At 36.4% G+C, this 21,121-nt stretch overlaps 1 protein-coding gene across 6 annotated transcripts in view; it reads right to left on the reverse strand.

Annotated features, from left to right (window-relative positions):
- MEF2A (myocyte enhancer factor 2A) overlaps positions 1 to 21,121 on the reverse strand; it is a 159,348-nt gene that overhangs the window by 87,488 nt on the left and 50,739 nt on the right. Inside the window, exon 3 of one of the 6 annotated variants that reach the window (XM_068556869.1) lies at positions 5,895 to 6,046. The exons of the other annotated variants lie outside the window; for them this stretch is intronic. The gene's annotated coding sequence lies outside the window, so the exon portion shown is untranslated. The remainder of the gene's footprint in view (positions 1 to 5,894; positions 6,047 to 21,121) is intronic. 6 annotated transcript variants of the gene reach the window in all.

Raw genomic sequence — 21,121 nt, forward strand, 5'->3', positions numbered from 1 at the left:
GCTCAAAAGCAGTGAGTTTCCAATTCTTATCACAACCATCATTATCATCAGCACAGCATTTCTTACATATCTTCCCTTATTCATTCTGTTATTTCTTTATTTATACAAATATTAATTGATCATCTATTAACAACTAATAACCTATTCAGTGATCACCTACTTGCAAAACAGGTACTTCCAAACACTGAACTAGGTACATATGATAAAATGGTCAAGGAAAAAAGGCATAATTTCTGATCTCACAGTCCAGAGTCTAGTAAGGGGAAACAGACATTAGCCAAACCATCATATAAATGAGTTTGTACAAAAGTTCATTTATCTGACCTAAATTCATGGTCAGGGCAGGCTTCACTGAGAACTGCTTCATACTCAAACCTGAGTATGCAGATATACTTACTAGGCAGACAGAATAGCATGTGCAAAAACCCTATGACAAGAACGAGCAGGAAACATGAGAGGAAATGAAAGATGGCTAGTCACTGGTAGGAATCAATTAAACAAGCAGCTGTGCTGTAGAGTATTTCTGTTTTCTCAACAGGCTGCAATATAAACAATAGAAGTTGGCTTACTCCAAATCATGTTCTCTAATAGATCACAGCACATCCAATTCCCATTATGAAAACTTGCACTGTAGCAGGCAACGTAAATATTCACACATTTCACCACAGAGATAATATGTTAACTCCTATAAGGTTGTATAATCTGAAAAATTCTGAACATATCTGAGCATTTTGCTTTTGACAATGGTGGAGTAGGTTGCTTCAAACCAGTCTTTCCCTGAGAATCACTAGAAAAGCAAAACAAAAAGTAATCTGTTTGAAACAACTGAAGAACTTTCAAGACAGTGAGAATTTGCAGGGCTGGGACCTAGAAGAAACAGGTGGGGCCAGACTTTAGACTCGTTTTCCCCTAGAATCATTCGTAGATTGTAAAAACACTAGCTGAGAGGCTGAGAAGCTAAGCAGAGTTTTCCACACTTCTTTGGGTGGGGACAGGAAAATTCAATTCAGAGCCTGGCTAGGAGGAATAGCTCCAGTAAACACATTGGGAAGCTGGAGGGAATCTAAAGGACTACTACTTTTATCCTAGGTAAAAGGTAAACCAGAAATAGACCAGGCCACAAAAGGAAAGAAGAATAGCTTCAATCTTCTCAATCTGATTATACTGAGGTAATCAGGGCTACCTAGTATCATTAGCCTAGCTGCATGCCAGTAAAATCTTCCCAAAAGGTTTTAGCAAAAGCAAATCTTATCAGCAAGAAGACTCCAAAATTCAAATTATCCTATCATTTTTCATATGAAATGTCTAAAAAAAAAAACTCATCAAGATCTGACTGAAAACTAAGACTTTAAAATGGCAACAGAAATAGACCTCTAATAGATTCAGATAATGGTGTTAGCAGAAAAGTTTTTTTTTTTTAAATGATCCATACTTTTGACCAGATTTAACAGCTTTATTTATTTATTTATTTTTTGGCTGTGCTGGGTCTTTGTTGCTGCACGTGGGCTTTCTCTAGTTGTGGCAAGTGGGGCCTACTCTTTGTGGTGTGCGAGCTTCTCATCGTGGTGGCTTCTCTTGTTGTAGAGCACAGGCTCTAGGCGTGCGAGCTCAGCAGTTGTGGCTCGCAGGCTCTAGAACTCAGGCTCAGTAGTTGTGGTGCACGGGCTTAGTTGCTCCGCAGCATGTGGGATCTTTCCGGACCAGGGCTCGAACCTGTGTCCCCTGCATTGGCAAGCAGATTCTTAACCACTGCAAAACCAGGCAATCCCAGAAAACAGTTTTAAAATAAGTTAATTTAATGTGTTAAAAGGATTTTTTAAAATGAAGAATTTTAGCAAACACTATAAACATGGAAAACAGAGAACTGAAAAATACAATTTTAAAAACAGAAATTGAGAAATTGATGGATGAGTTTAACAATAGGTTAGATACAGCTGACGAAAGAACCAATGACCCAGAAGATAGGAAAGAAGAAAATACACTGAAGCCCAAAAAGACACAAGAATGGGAAATACAGAAAAGAGTGTGAAAATATTACGAAACATGAAGAAAAGATCCAAAATTCATGTAACTGGAGTCCCAGAAAGGAAGGCGAGAACATATGAGAAAGAAAAGATATTTAAAGACCTAACAGTTTAAAACTTTAAAAAACTGATCAGTGACATCAAGCCACAGACTCAAGAAGATCTACAAACTCCCAAGCAAAACAAATACAAAGAAAACCACACTTAGGCAAATCAAAGTAAAGGGGGAGGTTGGAGGGACAGAAACAAAGAGACAGAAACAGCCACAAACAGACCTTAAAAGCAGCCAGAAAAATTTAAAAATATATTAACTTTAAGAGTAACAGTAAGGGGCTTCCCTGGTGGCGCAGTGGTTGGGAGTCCGCCTACCAATGCAGGGGACATGGGTTCGGGCCCTGGTCCGGGAAGATCCCACATGCCTCGGAGCAACTGAGCCCGTGGGCCACGGCTGCTGAGCCTGCGCTCTAGAGCCACAACTACTGAAGCCCGTGCACCTGGAGCCTGCACGCCGCAACTGGAGAGAGCCTGCGCGCAGCAACGGAGACCCAACGCAGCCAAAAATAAATAAATTAAAAAAAAAAAAAAAAAAGAGTAACAGTAAGATATAGCTGGCTTCTTTAAATAAATAATGGAAGCCAAAAGACAACAAAATGATATCCTCAGAGTGCTGGGAACAGGGGAAATGCCAAAATAGAACTCTGTATCTGGCAAAAAAAAAAAAAATACCCTTCAGAAATGAAGGCAAAATAGAGACATTTTTAGCCAAACAGAATCAGAAAATTTGTCACCAGGGTACACTGAAGAGACTTCTTCAAGTAGAAGGAAAAGAGGGATTCCAGATACAGCTTGGATATGCACCAAAAAAATGAAATATAATGAACAGGTTAAATATGTAACTCTAAATGAATACTGACTAAATAAAATAATGACAGTATTTTGTGGAATTTAAAATATTACAATGAACAACAATACATAATTGGGAAGGGTAGTAAATGAAGTTAAAGTGTTCTAAAACACTTTCATTGATTAGGAAATGGAAAAAGTTCTCATTTACTTTAGACTTCAAAACATGAAAGATGCATGTGGTAATCTCTGAGATAACCACTAGAAAGACAGTAAGAGTATATATAGTCGTTCCTTGGTATCTGTAGGGGATTGATTCCAGGACCCTGAGAGGATACCAAAATCTGAGGATGCGCAAGTCCCTTATATAAAATGGCATAGCATTTGCATATAACCCACACACATCCTCTCATATACTTTAAATCATCCTTAGATTACTTATAATACATAATAAAATGTAAATGCTATGTAAATAGTTGCTGGCATGCAGTAAATTCAAGCTTTGCTTTTGGGAATTTTCTGGAATTTTTTTTCCTGGATATTTTCAATCTACAGTTGGTTGAATCCACGGGTACAAAACCCGCGGACATGAAGAGCCACCTGTACAGCTAACAAGCTAACAGAGGGGAAAAATGGATTAATAAATAATCCAAATTAGATTTAAAAAAATAAAACCTAATTATAAGATGATTATAGAGAATATATCTGACATATGGGGATATAGAAAGAATAAGCATAAAAGCATGGAGAAAGATATCTTTTGTAAAACACAAACCAAAAGAAAGCTTGTGTGGCTATACTGTACCATAGAAAACTTTGATGCATGAGATAGATATATATAGATATGGATAAAAATATAGTGGGATATTTCATTACAATAAAAGTTCAATTCACCAGGAAGGCACAGCAATTCTAAATCTGAATGCACCTGGTAACACCTAAGTCAGGTATCTTTTCCTGAAAAGCAGATATTCTGTGCAAAACCCTAACCAGGAACTTGTTTTCCAATATTTTAAATAGGAAAAATTATGTTACATATCAACTGATAACCCCCAATCACTTCTCTTTGAAAATTTAACTAAACATAGAAAATGTCCATTTACCATAGTAAATTATCATGGTTAGGATGTAAAATGCACACTATATGACTTCATATGCAATAACTTTCTCCCTGGCTTTGTTTTCCTTCTCCACAATTTAACATTTTCTCAACATGTTTGGGGCATTCTACAAATTTAAGCAAAATCAAGGACCAAATATGAAAGGCAATTAGAAATTTAATCAAAACAAACACATATGGCAGATAATAGCTCAAAAGCTTACAATACTGTAACATCTTTCTCATTGCCAGAAACATCAGAGATGCATATTCCCTTTGTTGACACTAAGCAAATGTTTCAAAATGTCTACACGTGCTTCTAATGTTCAACAAATTACATTTGGAAGGTAATTTGTGACTTCCCCCATAGACCAGTTTGCTAAAATATTGTACTGAATTTTACAGATTAAAAAATACTTTTTCTAAATAAACTTAAACTAAGAAACTAGAGTATGGTATATAAAGCCAACATGAAAAGAACTACGTGAAGTCCACAATTCTAGTAAGTTGATTTTAACACAGCTTTCTCAGTAAAGGAGAAAGGAACAAGCACACCAAAACAAGGAACAAGCAGACTAGAAGAAACGGAACAGATGTGAACTTTACAATTAACAACCTAACTGACATATAGAACATTAAACCTTACAAATGCAGAAAATACATTCTTTGTAAGTACGTAAAAAACATTTACCAAAAGTGACCACATGATGGACCAAAACTAAGTGTTAACAAATTTCAAAGGACAGACATGTTTCTCTGAGCTCAAATTGAGCTATGAATTAATAAAAACAATATAACTAGAAAATCCTTATATATGTGAAAATTAAGCAATAAACTTCTAAATAGCCCATGGGTCAAAGAAGAAATCACAGTGAAAATCAGAAAAAAATTTTTAATGGAATGCTATTAAAACACTTCCTATTAAAATGTATAGGATGCAGCTGAAACTATTCTTAAGAGGAATGAAACATTTTAGCTTTAAAATACATATACACTTGAAAGGCCAAAAACCAATGTTTTAAGCAACCATCTGAAAGAGTAACAAAAAGAACAAACTAAACCCCAAAACAGTACAAATGATGAAATAAAGGTAAGAGCAAAAAGTAATGAAATAGAAAACAAACATACAACAGAGATCAACAAAGCCAAAAGTTAGTTTTTTGAAAAATAAAAATTGATGAACTCCTGAAAAGAGTAATGGAGGAAAAAAGGAAGCAATCCAAAACATATCTGGCCCCAAAGGTCGTAGATAAAGGAATCTGGACTGTCCTATACATATATTTATCACACAAAGATTAATATCAATATAATAACCAACAAAAATCTGACAGTACAGTAAATTATTTACTGGCATGAAATTAAATTGGCATGTGGGACTCTAACCACCACCTCCTGTATTTCCAGCTTACAGACTCTAATAACCTAATTCCAACGATCCTTTGATCCCACTAGGTCCCACAATTTATTAAGCCTACTATGTTTTCACTGTCCCTCACCCACTCTATGTTTCTTACATGCCTCCTTATCCAGTTTAATTTTCATATATCCTTAGTCCCTTGGCTCCCACTCTCCCTCCTCCCGCCACATTTCCTGGGAGAAAACTCACCCCTGAGGAGGGCCTGCTCCTATGTAGCTGAATATGGCTGAAAAATAAACAACCATGCTAACTAGGCTAATTAATCTGACAAAATTCATGAAGGTCATGGACCTCAAACCTTAAATATTCCCTTCATACTGCCCAGTAATCTTCCATTTCCCAATCTCCTAGTTGATTATTTAATACCATATTCTATCTCCTCACATCTGCAATACCCATCCTTAATCCTCACTTTCAGCTGATAACTTTGCTACCTATTATACTGACAGGAAAAAAAAAGCAATCAGAAGAGAAGCTCCTCAAATTCCTGCCATCACAACTATCAACCCACCAGCATCTGTCTCATATACTCTGCCTTCCTTCCTTTTAAGATCTTCGCTCCAACAATTCTTCTTTTCTTTCCTTCAATGTCAATTTTTGCTTCCATACTGAAGAGTTCCCAGTGGCACACACACACAAAAAAGATGCTATTATTTCACTTACCTAAAACAAAACACAGAAAACAAACAAAAAATCTTGATCCTGAGAGAAATTTAAAATATACTAAATAACAAATTCACATTTGCAGATTCTCAGAGTTTCAATTTTGTAAAGATGTCAATTCTCCCCAAATTAATCTGGAGATTCAATACAATCTTAATCAAAATACCAGCATGTTTTCTTTTACTATATGCAGAAACTGACAATATTACCCTAAAATTCATTTGGAAATACAAAGGTATAAGAATAGTGAAGGCTACCTTGAAGGGTAAAGCTTAAAGACTCACATACCATCATTTACCAGACTTATTATAAAGCTATAGTAATTAAGATGGTGTGCCCCAAGAGAAAACTCAAAGCTAACAGAAGGAAAGAAATAATAAACAGCAGAACAGAGATAGAGAATAGAAAAACAGAGTAAAAAAATCAATAAAACCAGAAGTTGGTTTTGAAAAAGGTTAAAAAAATTGACAAACCTTTAGCTAGATGGATTAAGAAAGAGAGAAGACTCAAATAATTTACATCAGAATTGAAAGTGGGGACATTACTTACCAGAAATAAATATCATAGTACCAGAGTACTCTAACAATCGTATGCCAACAAATGGAATAAGCTAGATAAAATGGACAAATTCCTAGAAACACAAAACCTACCAATACTGGGAGGGAGGGAGGGAGGAAAAACTGAATAGATCTACAACTAGTAAGAAAATTGGATAAGTAATCAAAAATCTCCTGAAAAAGAAAAATACTCAACCTGATGGCTCCACTGGTGGGTTCTACCAAAGATTTAAAGAACTAACACCAATCCTTCTCAAACTCTTCCCAAAAACTGAAGAGGAAGAAACGCTTCCTAAAGTCAGCTTTGTCCAGATAACGAACCAAAGACAGTACACGAAAAGTACAGATCAATATCCCTATGAACAATGATGCAAAAATCCTGAACAAAATACCAGCAAACTAAATTCAATGGCATAGCAAAAGGACTGTACACCATGACCAAGTGGGATTTATTGCTGGAATGCAAGAATAGTTCAACATACTAAAATTACTCAATGTGATATGCCACCTTAAGAGAACGAAGGAGAAAAACCACATAACCATCTCAATTGATGCAGAAAAAGGATTTGACAAAACACACTACCCTTTTATGATAAAAACATCCAACTAGGAAAAGAAAGAAACTACCTCAACTTAATAAAAATATATAATAGAAAAACCCCACAGCTTACACCATACTCAATGGTGTAAGACTGAAAGCTTTTCCTCTAAGGTCAGGAACAAGACAAGGATGACTGATTTCACCACTTCTAAAACAAACAAAAAGCATCCAAACTGGAAAGGAAGAAGTATAATTATCTATCTGAAGATGACATGATCATATATGTAGAATCCCCTAAAGATTCTACAAAAAAACATTGTTAGAATAAATTCATCAAAATACTAGGATACAAATCAACACACAAAAATCAGCTGCATTTCTATTCACTAACAGTCTGAAATAGTAAAATAATTCCATTTACAATAGCATCAAAAAGAATAAAATACTCAGGAGTAAACTTTAGTCAAGGAAGTGAAAGACTTGCACGTTGAAAACTAAAAAAGATGGATAAAGAAATTAAAGCAGACACAATAGACATCCCACGTTTATAGACTGAAAGACAATTTTGTTAACCTGTCAATACAAATTCAATGCAATCCCTATCAAAATCCCAACGATTTTTTTTGCAGAAATAGGAAAAGCCATCCAAAAATTCATATGGAATATCAAGAAACAACAGCCAAAACAATACTGAAAAGGAAGAAACTGGAAAACTCACACTCCCTAATGTCAAATTTTTCTACAAAGCTACAGTAATCAAAACAGTATACTACGGGCATAAAGACAGACAATAACAGACAAATGGAACAGAACAGAGAGCCCAGAAATAAATCCATGTATACATGGTCAAATGTCAAAAAGTGTCAATGGACACTATCAACAGAGTAAAACAGCAACCCACAGAATGGGTGAAAATAATTATAAATTACATATCTGATAAGAAATTAATAGCCAGAATATATAAATAACCCTTAAAACTCCACAACAAAAAATAAACAAGCCAATTTTAAACATAGGCAAAGGACTTGAATAGACACTTCTCTAAAGATATACAAATGGCCAATAAGGACATGAAAAGATGCTCAACATGACTAATCATTTGGCAAATGCATATCAAAACCACGAGATACCACTTCACACCCATTTGGATAGCTATTTTATGAAACAAATAAAAAAGAAAAATAAAAAACAGAAAATTAGTGTTAAGGTACATGTGGAAAAACTGGAACCCCTATGCATTGTTTTGGGGAATCTAAAATGGTACACCTGCTGTGGAAAAACGTATGGTGGTTACTTAAAAAATTAAATATAGAATTACTACTTGATCCAGCAATTCTACTTCTAGGTATACACACAAAAGAACTGAAAGCAAGGACTCAAATAACATATTTGTACACCAACGTTCATAGGAGCATTATTCACAATAGTCAAAAGATAGAAACAACCCAAATGTCCACTGGCAAATGAACAAAGAAGCAAAATGTGGTATATATATGTATACAATGGAATATTTTTCAGCCTTAAAAAAGGAAATCCTATCACAAACTACAACAAGAATGAACTTTGAAAATATTATGCTAATAAGCCAGTTGCAGAAAGACAAATACTATGTAATTCCACTTACATGAGATTCCTAGAGTAGTCAAATTCAGAGACAGAAAGTAAAATGCGAGTTGCCAGAGATGGGGAGGGATAGGGAGTAGAAGAACGAATGGGGAGTTAAGTGTTTAATGGGTACAAAGTTTCACTATGGAATGATGAAAAAGTTCTGGAGATGGCCTGTGGTGATCACTGCTCAGCAATGTGAATTTATTTTAATGCCACTGGACTGAATATTTAAAAATGGTTAAAATGGCAAGTACTATGCTATGTATATTTTACCACAATTTAAAAGAATACAAATACTCCCCCCAAAAGTATGTACATACCTTTAAAATGATTACAGTATTCAGTTTTTATTAATTCAATCTAACCACTAACTCTAGGTCAAATGAGTACTGATTTTTCTGTACAGTGAATTTTACTGGAAATGGCAACATTTAAAACCTACCTTTAGAACTAAAACCTATCTTTAGCAAACACAGATGGGCATTTTTTCACAGAGAAAGTAATATATATCCTAGAGGGGGAAAAAGGAATCTCTAATTAAATCCCAAGGCCTCTATCTGTATTCAAGCAATGTTAATACAGTAAAAAAAATTAATTTAAACTGAACTTACAGTTAACTGAAAAAAAATTTTAGTATGTCATTTTATTAAAAGCAGGAATCAGATCTTCAAAAAGATTTCCTATAATAACTATAAATGGAATATAACCTTTAAAAACTGTGAATCACAATGTTGCACACCTGAAAATTATATAATATTGTAAAACAACTATACCTCAGTAACAAATTTTTTAAAGAAATTTTGAAAAATTCCCAGTTTGGGCTCTACTGTCTTAATTTAAGAGATATCATAGAATCTGGCACGCAGACTCAGACCACACTAACACTGATCGCAGATGTTCAGTCTTTTAAAATCAATTAAAATCAATTTTACTTACTGTTTTAAAGAACTCTGTTGCTTAAGTAAATAAATATTTTAAGAGCATGGACTTTAAACAGAAGGTGAACCTTTACTTTTTAAACTTGGCCCTTATTAACACCAATCTTTGAGTTCATCAGAACACCCCATTTTGGTGATGCTGGTAAATCAATTATTTATTAATTTTTTTCAAAAGTTACTAAAATAAACTTTGTAATAAAAGTAACTATGTACAATCAACAACTGAACCTTTTTAATAGATAAACAGGTATCTATCAAGAGAAAATCTTTAATGATTCATTACCTCTTTAAAAGGCGGCGGGGGTGGGGAACACGACTTCTCCGGTGGCCCAGTGGTAAAGAATCCGCCTTCCAATGCAGGGAACTCAGGTTTGACCCCAGTCGGGGAACTAAGATCCCACACACCACAGGGCAACTAAGCCCGCACGCCACAATTACTGAGCCCACACACCACAACTACTGAGCCCGCGTGCCGCAACTACAGAGTCCACATGCTCTGGAGCCCGCATGCCACAACTAGAGAGAGAAAACCCATGTACCACAACTAGACAGAGAAAACCCGCACACCACAACTAGAGAGAAGCCCGCGTACCACAACTAGAGAGAAGCCCACGTGCCACAACAACGATCCCATGTGCTGCAACTAAGACCCAACACAGCCAAATATTAAATGAATAAGTAAATAATAAAATGCTTAAAAATAAATAAATAAAAGAGGGGAACTTAAGAATTCAATTTTGGATATAATAAACTTGCGATAGTCAGGGATGATTATGTCGGAAATGTCAAAAAGGAAGGTAGATATAACACTCAGACCTTAGAGCAAAAAATACACTTTGGGGAATCTTGTGAGAAACAATGTGCTCACCTAGGGATAAAATGTAAAATGAAGAGGGAGAGCGAAACTCCCAAGGAACATTTATTATTATTGGTGCAAATGAATAGCCCCAAACTATCCTTAAGACATAAGGCTTTAAACAACTTGGCCAATATTAAAAAAATTTTTCAAACAGAAATCTTTCAGCCTCCCTTGAAAAAACCATTCTACTTTCAAGAATTTATTCTAAGGAAGTAATAAGACAATGACAAAAATATATATACATATATGGATGTTCATCCCAATGCACCCAAAACAGTGAAAACGTAGAGGGAAAAGACTATAAGCGTATAGGCATGACCTGTCTATATAATAAAATACCATAGCCATTAAAAACGTTGAACATTTTATAACAATGTTCACAATATAATGTTGTGGGCAGAAAATATATAATTCTAGTAGTATTTTTAAAATTTTGTAGGTATGGTGTGCACAGATACAAGATGGCACTGTATATTCATGTTACTGAAATTAATAAACTGTGGACAGTTTTTAAAAATCATTTTCATTTTATTTTTTCCAAAATAAACATCACTATGATAAGGAAAAAAGTTATTACATACAACAAAAAACTAATGGCCACTTTTAAAATTAGTCAGAAAATTAAAATCCTGAAAGATAGAAAGCATGAACTTTAAACATTACTGAAAAGTTCCTTCTACTTTAGCATTTTGTGCTATTTCCAATTACTTTTTCTTCATAACTTGCTTGCAATTTCAAAGCATTATTTGACTGAGAAGGTCTATGACAAGTGAAGTGAGAAAATGTAGGTCCTAGCTCCAGACAATGTCACTAAAGTAGCTGCACAACCTCTGGTACACGACAGTTTCTAAGAAAAAGTGACTTTTTATAACAGGAAAATTGAAATTTATACACGCTGTAAGTACTACACAAGGCTAGACTAAAATACTGTGCATATGCAAATATTTGAGGAAAAGTGATTATTACTACTAACAAATATATTTTTAAGCATGGTATAATGTGTTACATTAATATTTATGATTAGAAAATGAGTACTTTATTTACTGTGTGCCCACTATTTCACATATTTATTCCCTTAAAATGTATTTATACCTTTTTTGCACATACAATAGAAATCAAGAGAAAAAAATTAAATTAAAAACATTATCTTGTAGCTAATTTTCAATAACTGAATGTCAAATTAGTATCTAAGATTATACCTTATAAAAAAGCAAATTAAGGGACTTCTCTGGTGGTCCAGCAATAAACACTCCGTGCTCCCGAGATTGGTTCAAGATGGTGGAGTAGAAGGACGTACTTTCACTCCCTCTTGCGAGAGCACCGGAATCACAACTAACTGCTGAATGCTGAATAATCATCAACAGGAAGACACTGGAACGCACCAAAAAAGATACCCCACATCCAAAGACAAAGAAGAAGCCACAATGAGACAGTAGGAGGGACGCAATCACAATAAAATCAAATCCCATAACTGCTGGGTGGGTGACTCACAAACTGGAGAACACTTATACCACAGAAGTCCATCCACTGGAGTGAAGGTTCTGAGCCCCACGTCAGGCTTCCCAACCTGGGGGTCCAGCAACAGGAGGAGGAATTCCTAGAGAATCAGACTTTGAAGGCTAGCAGGATTTGATTGCAGGACTTCGACAGGACTGTGGAAAAGAGACTCCACTATTGGAGGGCACACACAAAGTAGTGTGTGCACTGGGACCCAGAGGAAGAAGCAGTGACCCCACAGGAAACTGAACCAGACCTACCTGCTAGTGTTGGAGGGTCTCCTGCAGAGGCGGGGGGTGGCTGTGTCTCACCGTGAGGACAAGGACACTGGCAGCAGAAGTTCTGGGAAATACTCCTTGGCGTGAGCCCTTCCAGAGTCTGCCATTAGCCCCACCGAAGAGCCCAGGTAGGCTCCAGTGTTGGGTCGCCTCAGGCCAAACAACCAACAGGAAGGGAACCCAGCCACACCCAACAGGAGACAAGTGGATTAAAGTTTTACTGAGCTCTGCCCACCAGAGCAACAGCCAGCTCTACCCACCACCAGTCCCTCCCATCAGGAAACTTGCACAAGCCTCTCAGATAGCCTCATCCACCAGAGGGCAGACAGCAGAAGAAGAACTACAATCCTGCAGCCTGTGGAACAAAAACCACATTCCCAGAAAGAGAGACAAGATGAAAAGGCAGAGGGCTATGTACCAGATGAAGGAACAAGAAATAGCCCCAGAAAAACAACTAAATTAAGAGGAGGTAGGCAACCTTCCAGAAAAAGAATTCAGAATAATGACAGTGAAGATGATCCAGAACCTCGGAAAAAGAATGGAGGCAAAGATCAAAAAGATGCAAGAAATGTTTAAAAAAGACGTAGAAGAATTAAAGAACAAACAGAGATGAACAATAAATAACTGAAATGAAAACTACACTAGAAGGAATCAATAGCAGAATAACTGAGGCAAAAGAATGGATAAGTGACCTGGAAGACAGAATGGTGGAATTCACTGCTGTGGAACAGAATAAAGAAAAAAAGAATGAAAAGAAATGAAGACAGCCTAAGAGAACTCTGGGACATTAAACTCAACAACATTCGCATTATATGGGTCCCAGAAGGAGAAGAGAGAGAGAAAGGACCAGAGAAAATATCTGAAGAGATAATAGTGGAAAACTTCCCTAAAATGGGAAAGGAACTAGCCACCCAAGTCTAGGAAGCGCAGAGAGTCCCATACAGGATAAACCCAAGGAGAAACATGCCGAGACACATAGTAATCAAATTGGCAGAAATTAAGTACAAAGAAAACTTACTGAAAGCAGCAAGGGAAAAAAGACAAATAACATACAAGGGAACTCCCATAAGGTTAACAGCTGATTTCTCAGCAGAAACTCTACAAGCCAGAGGGAGTGGCATGACACATTTAAAGTGATGAAAGGGAAGAAACTACAACCAAGATTACCCGGCAAGGATCTCATTCACATTCGATGGAGAAATCAAAAGCTTTACAGACAAGCAAAAGCTAACAGAATTCAGCACCACCAAACCAGCTCTACAACACATGCTAAAAGAACTTCTCTAACTGGGAAACACAAGAGAAGAAAAGGACCTACAAAAACAAACTCAAAACAATTAAGAAAATGGTCATAGAACATACATACCAATAATTACCTTAAACGTGAATGGATTAAATGCTCCAACCAAAAGACACAGGCTCGCTGAATGGATACAAAAACAAAACCCATATATATGCTGTCTACAAAAGACCCACTTCAGACCTAGGGACACATACAGACTGAAAATGAGGAGATGGAAAAAGATATTCCGTGCAAATGGAAATCAAAAGAAAGCTGGAGTAACAATACTCATATCAGATAAAATAGACTTTAAAATAAAGAAAGTCACAAGAGACAAGGAAGGACACGACATAATGATCAAGGGATCAATCCAAGAAGAAGATATAACAATTATAAACATATATGCACCCAACACAGGAGCACCTCAATACATAAGACAACTGGTAACAGCTATAAAAGAGGAAATCGACAGTAACCACAGTAATAGTGGGGGACTTTAACACCTCACTTACACCAATAGGCAGATCATCCAAAATGCAAATAAATAAGGAAGAAGAAGCTTTAAATGACAAAATAGACCAGACAGATTTAATTGATATTTATAGGACATTCCATCCAAAAACAGGAGATTAAACTTTCTTCTCAAATGCACACGGAACATTCTCCAGGATAGATCACATCTTGGGTCACAAATGAAGCCTCACTAAACTTAAGGAAATTGAAATCATATCAAGCATCTTTTCTGACCACAACGCTATGAGATTAGAAATCAATTACAGGGAAAAAAACATAAAAAACACAAACACATGGAGGCTAAACAATACATTACTAAATAACGAAGAGATCACTGAAGAAATCAAAGAGGAAATCAAAAAATACCTAGAGACAAATGACAATGAAAATATGACGATCCAAAACGTATGGGATGCAGCAAAATCAGTTCTAAGAGGGAAGTTTATAGCAATAGAAGCGTATCTCAAAAAACAAGAAAAATCTCAAATAAACAATCTAAGCTTACACCTAAAGGGACTAGATAAAGAAGAACAAACAAAACCCAAAGTTAGCGGAAGGAAAGAAATCATAAAGATCAGGGCAGAAATAAATGAAATAGAAACAAAGAAAGCAACAGCAAAGATCAATAAAACTAAAAGCTGGTTCTTTGAGAAGATAAACAAAATTGATAAACCATTAGCCAGACTCATCAAGAAAAAAAGGGAGAAGACTCAAATCAATAGAATTAGAAATGAAAAAGGAGAAGTAACAACTGACACTGCAGAAATACAAACGATCATGAGAGATTACTACAAGTAACTCTATGGCAATAAAATGGACAACCTGGAAGAAATGGACAAATTCTTAGAAAGGTATATATAACCTTCCAAGACTGAACCAGGAAGAAATAGAAAATATGAACAGACTAATCACAAGTAATGAAATTGAAACTGTGATTAAAAATCTTCCAACAAACAAAAGTCCAGGACCAGATGGCTTCACAGGTGAATTCTATCAAACATTTAGAGAAAAGCTAACACCCATCCTTCTCACTCTTCCAAAAAACTGCAGAGGAAGGAACACTCCCAAACTCATTCTATGAGGTCACCATCACCCTGATACCAAAACCAAAGATACTACAAAAAAAAGAAGGGCTTCCCTGGTGGCGCAGTGGTTGAGAATCTGCCTGCCAATGCAGGAGACACGGGTTCGAGCCCTGGTCTGGGAGGATCCCACATGCCACGGAGCAAATGGGCCCGTGAGCCACGATTGCTGAGCCTGCGCGTCTGGAGCCTGTGCTCCGCAATGGGAGAGGCCGCGATAGTGAGAGGCCCGCGCACCGTGATGAAGAGAGGCCCCCGCTTGCCACGGCTAGAGAGAGCCCTCACACAGAAACGAGGATCCAACACAGCCATTAATAAATAAATAAAGCACACCTAGTATAGTGTAATTAAAAAAAAAAAATTACAGACCAATATCACTGATGAATATAGATGCAAAAATCCTCAACAAAATACTAGCAAACAGAATCCAACAACACATTAAAAGGATCATACACCATGATCAAGTGGGATTTATCCCAGGGATTCAAGGATTCTTCAATATACGCAAATCAATCAGTGTGATATACCATATGAACAAATTGAAGAATAAAAACCATATGATCATCTCAATAGATACAGAACAAGCTATTGACAAAACTCAGCACCCATTTATGATAAAAACTCTCCAGAAATGGGCATAGAGGGAACCTACTTCAACATAATAAAGTCCATATACAACAAACCCACAGCAAACATCATTCTCAATGGTGAAAAACTGAAAGCATTTCCTCTAAGATCAGGAACAAGACAAGGATGTCCACTCTCACCACTATTATTCAACATAGTTTTGGAAGTCCTAGCCACGGCAATCAGGGAAGAAAAAGAAATAAAAGGAATACAAATTGGAAAAGAAGAAGTTAAACTGTCACTGTTTGCAGATGACATGATACTATACATAGAGAATCCTAAAGATGCCACCAGAAAACTACTAGAGCTAATCAATGAATCTGGTAAAGTTGCAGGATACAAAATTAATGCACAGAAATCTCTTGCATTCCTCTACACTAATGATGAAACATCTGAATGAGAAATTAAGGGAACACTCCCACTTACCACTGGAACAAAAAGAATAAAATACCTAGGAATTAACCTACCTGGGGAGAGAAAAGACCTGTATGCAGAAAACTGTAAGACATTGATGAAAGAAATTAAAGATGATACCAACAGATGGAGAGATATACCATGTTCTTGGATTGGAAGAATCAATATTGTGAAAATGACTATACGACCCAAAGCAATCTACAGATTCAATGCAATCCCTATCAAATTACCAATGGCATTGTTTACAGAACTAGAACAAAAACTCTTAAAATTTGTATGGAGACACAAAAGACCCCGAATAGCCAAAGCAGTCTTGAGGGAAAAAAACGGAGCTGGAGGAATCAGACTCCCTGACTTCAGACTATACAACAAAGCTATAGTAATCAAGACAACATGGTACTGGCACAAAAACAGAAATATAGATCAATGGAACAGAAAGCCCAGAGATAAACCCATGCACGTATGGTCAACTAATCTATGACAAAGGAGGCAAGGATATACAATGGAGAAAAGACAGTCTCTTCAATAAGGGAACACTGGACAGCTACCTGTAAAAGAACGAAATTAGAACACTCCCTAACACCATACACTAAAATAAACTCAAAATGGATTAGAGACCTAAATGTAAGACCGGACACTATATAACTCTTAGAGGAAAACATAGGAAGAACACTCTTTGACATAAATCACAGCAAGATCTTTTTTGATCCACCTCCTAGAGTAATGGAAATAGAAAGAAAACTAAACAAATGGGACCTAATGAAACTTAAAAGCTTTTGCACAGCAAAGGAAACCATATACAAGACGAAAAGACAACCCTCAGAATGGGAGAAAATATTTGCAAATGAATCATCGGACAAAGGATTAATCTCCAAAATACATAAACAGCTCATGCAGCTCAATATTAAAAAAACAAACAACCCAATCCAAAAATGGGGGAAAGACCTAAATAGACATTTCTCCAAAGAAGACACACAGATGCCCAAGAGGCACATGAAAAGCTGCTCAACATCACTAATTATTAGAGAAATGCCAAATCAAAACTACAATGAGGTATCACCTCACACCAGTTAGAATGGGCATCATCAGAAAATCTACAAACAACAAATGCTGGAGAGGGTGTGGAGAAAAGGGAACCCTCTTGCACTGCTGGTGGGAATGTAAATTGGTGCAGCCACTATGGAGAACAGTATGGAGGTTCCTTAAAGAACTAAAAATAGAATTACCATATGACCCAGCAATCCCACTACTGGGCATATACCCAGAGAAAACCATAATTCAAAAAGATACATGCATCAGCTCGGTGCTTTGTGACCACCTAGAGGGGTGGGATAGGGACGGTGGGAGGGAGGGAGACGCAAGAGGGAAGAGATATGGGGATATATGTATATGTATGACTGATTCACTTTGTTATAAAGCAGAAACTAACACACCATTGTAAAGCAAATATACTCCAATAAAGATGTTAAAAAAAAAAAAGACACATGCACCCCAATGTTCATTGCAGCACTATTTACAATAGCCAGGTCATGGAAGCAATCTAAATGCCCATCGACAGACGAATGGATAAAGAAGATGTGGTACATATATACAATGGAATATTATTCAGCCATAAAAAGGAACAAAATTGGGTCATTTGTAGAGACATGGATGAATCCAGAGACTGTCATACAGAGTGAAATAAGTCAGAAAGACAAAAACAAATATCGTATATTAATGCATATATGTGGAACCTCAAAAAATGGTACAGATGAACTGGTTTCCAGGGCAGAAATTGAGACACGGATGTAGAGAACAAATGTATGGACACCAAGGGGGGAAAGCGGCGGGGGCTCGGGGGGAGGTGTGGTGGTGTGATGAATTGGGAGATTGGGATTGACATATATACACTAATATGTATTAAATGGATAACTAATAAGAACTTGCTGTATAAAAAAATAAATAAAATTAAATTAGGGGCTTCCCTGGTGGCGCAGTGGTTGAGAATCTGCCTGCTAATGCAGGGAACATGGGTTCGAGCCCTGGTCTGGGAAGATCCCACATGCCGCGGAGCAACTGGGCCCGTGAGCCACAACTGCTGAGCCTGCGCGTCTGGAGCCTGTGCCCCGCAACGGGAGGGGCCGCGATAGTGAGAGGCCCGCGCACCGCGATGAAGAGTGGCCCCCGCACCACGATGAAGAGTGGCCCCCACTTGCCGCAACTAGAGAAAGCCCTCGCACGAAACGAAGACCCAACACAGCTATAAATAAATAAATAAATAAAGTAGCTATTAAAAAAAAAATAGGTCTCTCTAAGCTATAGAAAACAAGATTCTTAAATTTAAAAAAAAAAAAAAAAAATTAAATTAAAAAAAAAAAAAAGACTCCGTGCTCCCGATGCAGGGGAAGAACCGACGTGCCGCAACTAAGATCTGGCGCAGCCAAGTAAAATAATTAAATAAATATTTTTTTAAAAAACAAGCAAATTAAACATGAAATATACATTAGCTACATATATTATAATATATTAATATATATTTTTAAAATTTATATGTAGTATGTATATAGTTTGAATTTTTTTCCTTAGGCTTAGTAGATACTCTTACTTGATTTCTTCCTTTTTCTATACATAGTCTATCAATGAAAAGCAGGGGAAGAAAGAGTGCCGAGTCAATACTGCTCCAGGACCCATTTTAATGTAAACCTCATTTTTCACCAAACTTCAATCAAGCTGCTTAAAAAAGGGTAGAATCCTAAAATTTTCAAGTTTCCTTAGAAATCATCTTGTATTGTAATCCCTACCCCTTCAGCAAAGAAGAAACTGAGAGCCAAGGAGAAAAGTGAACCCTCTAGAATCTCAGTTCCAACAGCTAGGAACTTTTCTACTATAACATGGCAGTTGTTCTTCTAGTCATTCACATACTATCTTCTCAATGTTTCTCCTAATTATGTACCACTCTGTACATCATTATTTACCTATTTTTCCTTTACATCAATTCTCTTTTTCACTTTAATAAATGTATTTAAAACAAACTTCATTAATGCTATAATAGAAAAATTAGTATAACTTGCCACAAATGAAAGATGGTCATTAAAAACAATGAAAACATAATTAAATATAAAGTAAAATGAAAGCAATTAAATATAATGTTGGTATGTATGTATGGGTGTATCACATTATTACTTATAGTTTCTATGATTATATGGTAAATATGTATATATAGCATACCTATATATAATATATAGAATAATGGTAAGTATAAGTAACATGATTTCATGATAACCATACATATTTATATAAAACATATTTATATAAAGTATGCTATATGTTTATAATCATAGTAACTATAAATAAAACAAATCAAATTGCCTAATTTGTAAAAATGCATACCTGAAAATAATTTCCTCAGTAAGAACAGGATTGTAAAAAATTAGTATTAAAGAGGGATTCAGCTCCATTTTACTTAGGAAGACAACTCCAATTTTTAGTTTTAAGTAAACCAGATCAAAGAATCCCATCTCACATGCGTACTTAATCAGAAAAGGGAAAGGTTTGGGCAACCTTCTTTGATAGGGTTGGAATACTGAAAATTAATTCCTAATCATAAAATTAACTTTTGTTCAACAAACTTTTGCCTCAAGATCATTTCAGAAGCCTTCTTCTTAAATGTGAAAATGTACCTGGCAATTTTCAAACAGCAATGGGAAATGGGTACTATGTCCATTCATTTCTGCCATGCAATTTGGGGAAAATACTTTTTAAAAAGCCTTTTATCAGGTCTTCCAAGTGTCTTTTCATAATATTCAGAATATGTTCAAAGCCAGTTCATCAGAGAAATAAGTCCATAACCATAGGATTCAGACAATGAATACGTTTTCTATTATGTATTAAATGGCTGAACGGAGAAATGAAGTTTTTCAAGGGCCCGGGTACATAATAACAGCAAAGCATTTTACATGCCTTATGTCCTTAAATTGTTAACACCTCTTTATGACATAGGCATTATTATTACTCCCATTTTAAATCTGAGAAAACTGAAGCCTAGGCAATAAATACCACTTCCCCAAGGTCACAGGTGCTAAATAGTGGAGCCAAGACTCAATCCAGGTCTATGTGACTCCAGAACAGCACGTTAATAGTTGTATTCTGCTGCCTTAGTAAGACAGGATCAGTAGCTAAAGCCCTGCATCAGTTTTCCCAGAGCAGCTAGTCTCAGGCACCAAGTACCAGCCTTGACCAGGGAGGGACCCTGGGTTCAGGGACCCAAGGTCAATAGTCTGGCTATCACTAGCCCAGCCCTACCAGAGAAACCCTTATCTCACTGCTGGCAAAGGAGCATGGTGGGAGAGAAGAAAAAGCCAAAGACTACCAACCCCAGCTAAAGAAACCTCACCACCACTCCCACTGCCTGGTTCCTTCCCTCCTCCTCCTTCCTTCCATCCTTAATGACCACGCCAGGGACACCACAATCCTTTAAGCTGCAGCTGCTGCCTCCTCCTGCTTGCCCACACTTTGGGATATAGATCTTCCTTGACCTACTATGCTACTCTTGCACAATTTAAAATTCACATTGTGCCTTAAAAGAAAACACAGAGAATGTCTTCAGCAAGTATACTAATGTCTGTAACCATTTAGAAAAATTTTTATTTTTAAACTTTTAACATTTTGCCATAGTTTCTCATTCTCTGTCCCCCTTCCCTCATGGAGTGAAGAATATTTTCTTATATAACCAAAATACAGTTATCAAACTCAGAAAATATATCATTTATACAATACTCTAAAATGCAGGCCATATTCCATTTTTGTCAATTATCCCAATAATGTTCTTTAGAGGTTTTTTTTTCCCTCTTCAGTACAAGATCTTTACAGGTTCACATATCACATTTAGCTGTCCGTCTTT

The sequence above is a fragment of the Eschrichtius robustus genome, chromosome 1, assembly GCF_028021215.1.
Source record: "Eschrichtius robustus isolate mEscRob2 chromosome 1, mEscRob2.pri, whole genome shotgun sequence".
Classification (NCBI taxonomy): Eukaryota; Metazoa; Chordata; class Mammalia; order Artiodactyla; family Eschrichtiidae; genus Eschrichtius; species Eschrichtius robustus.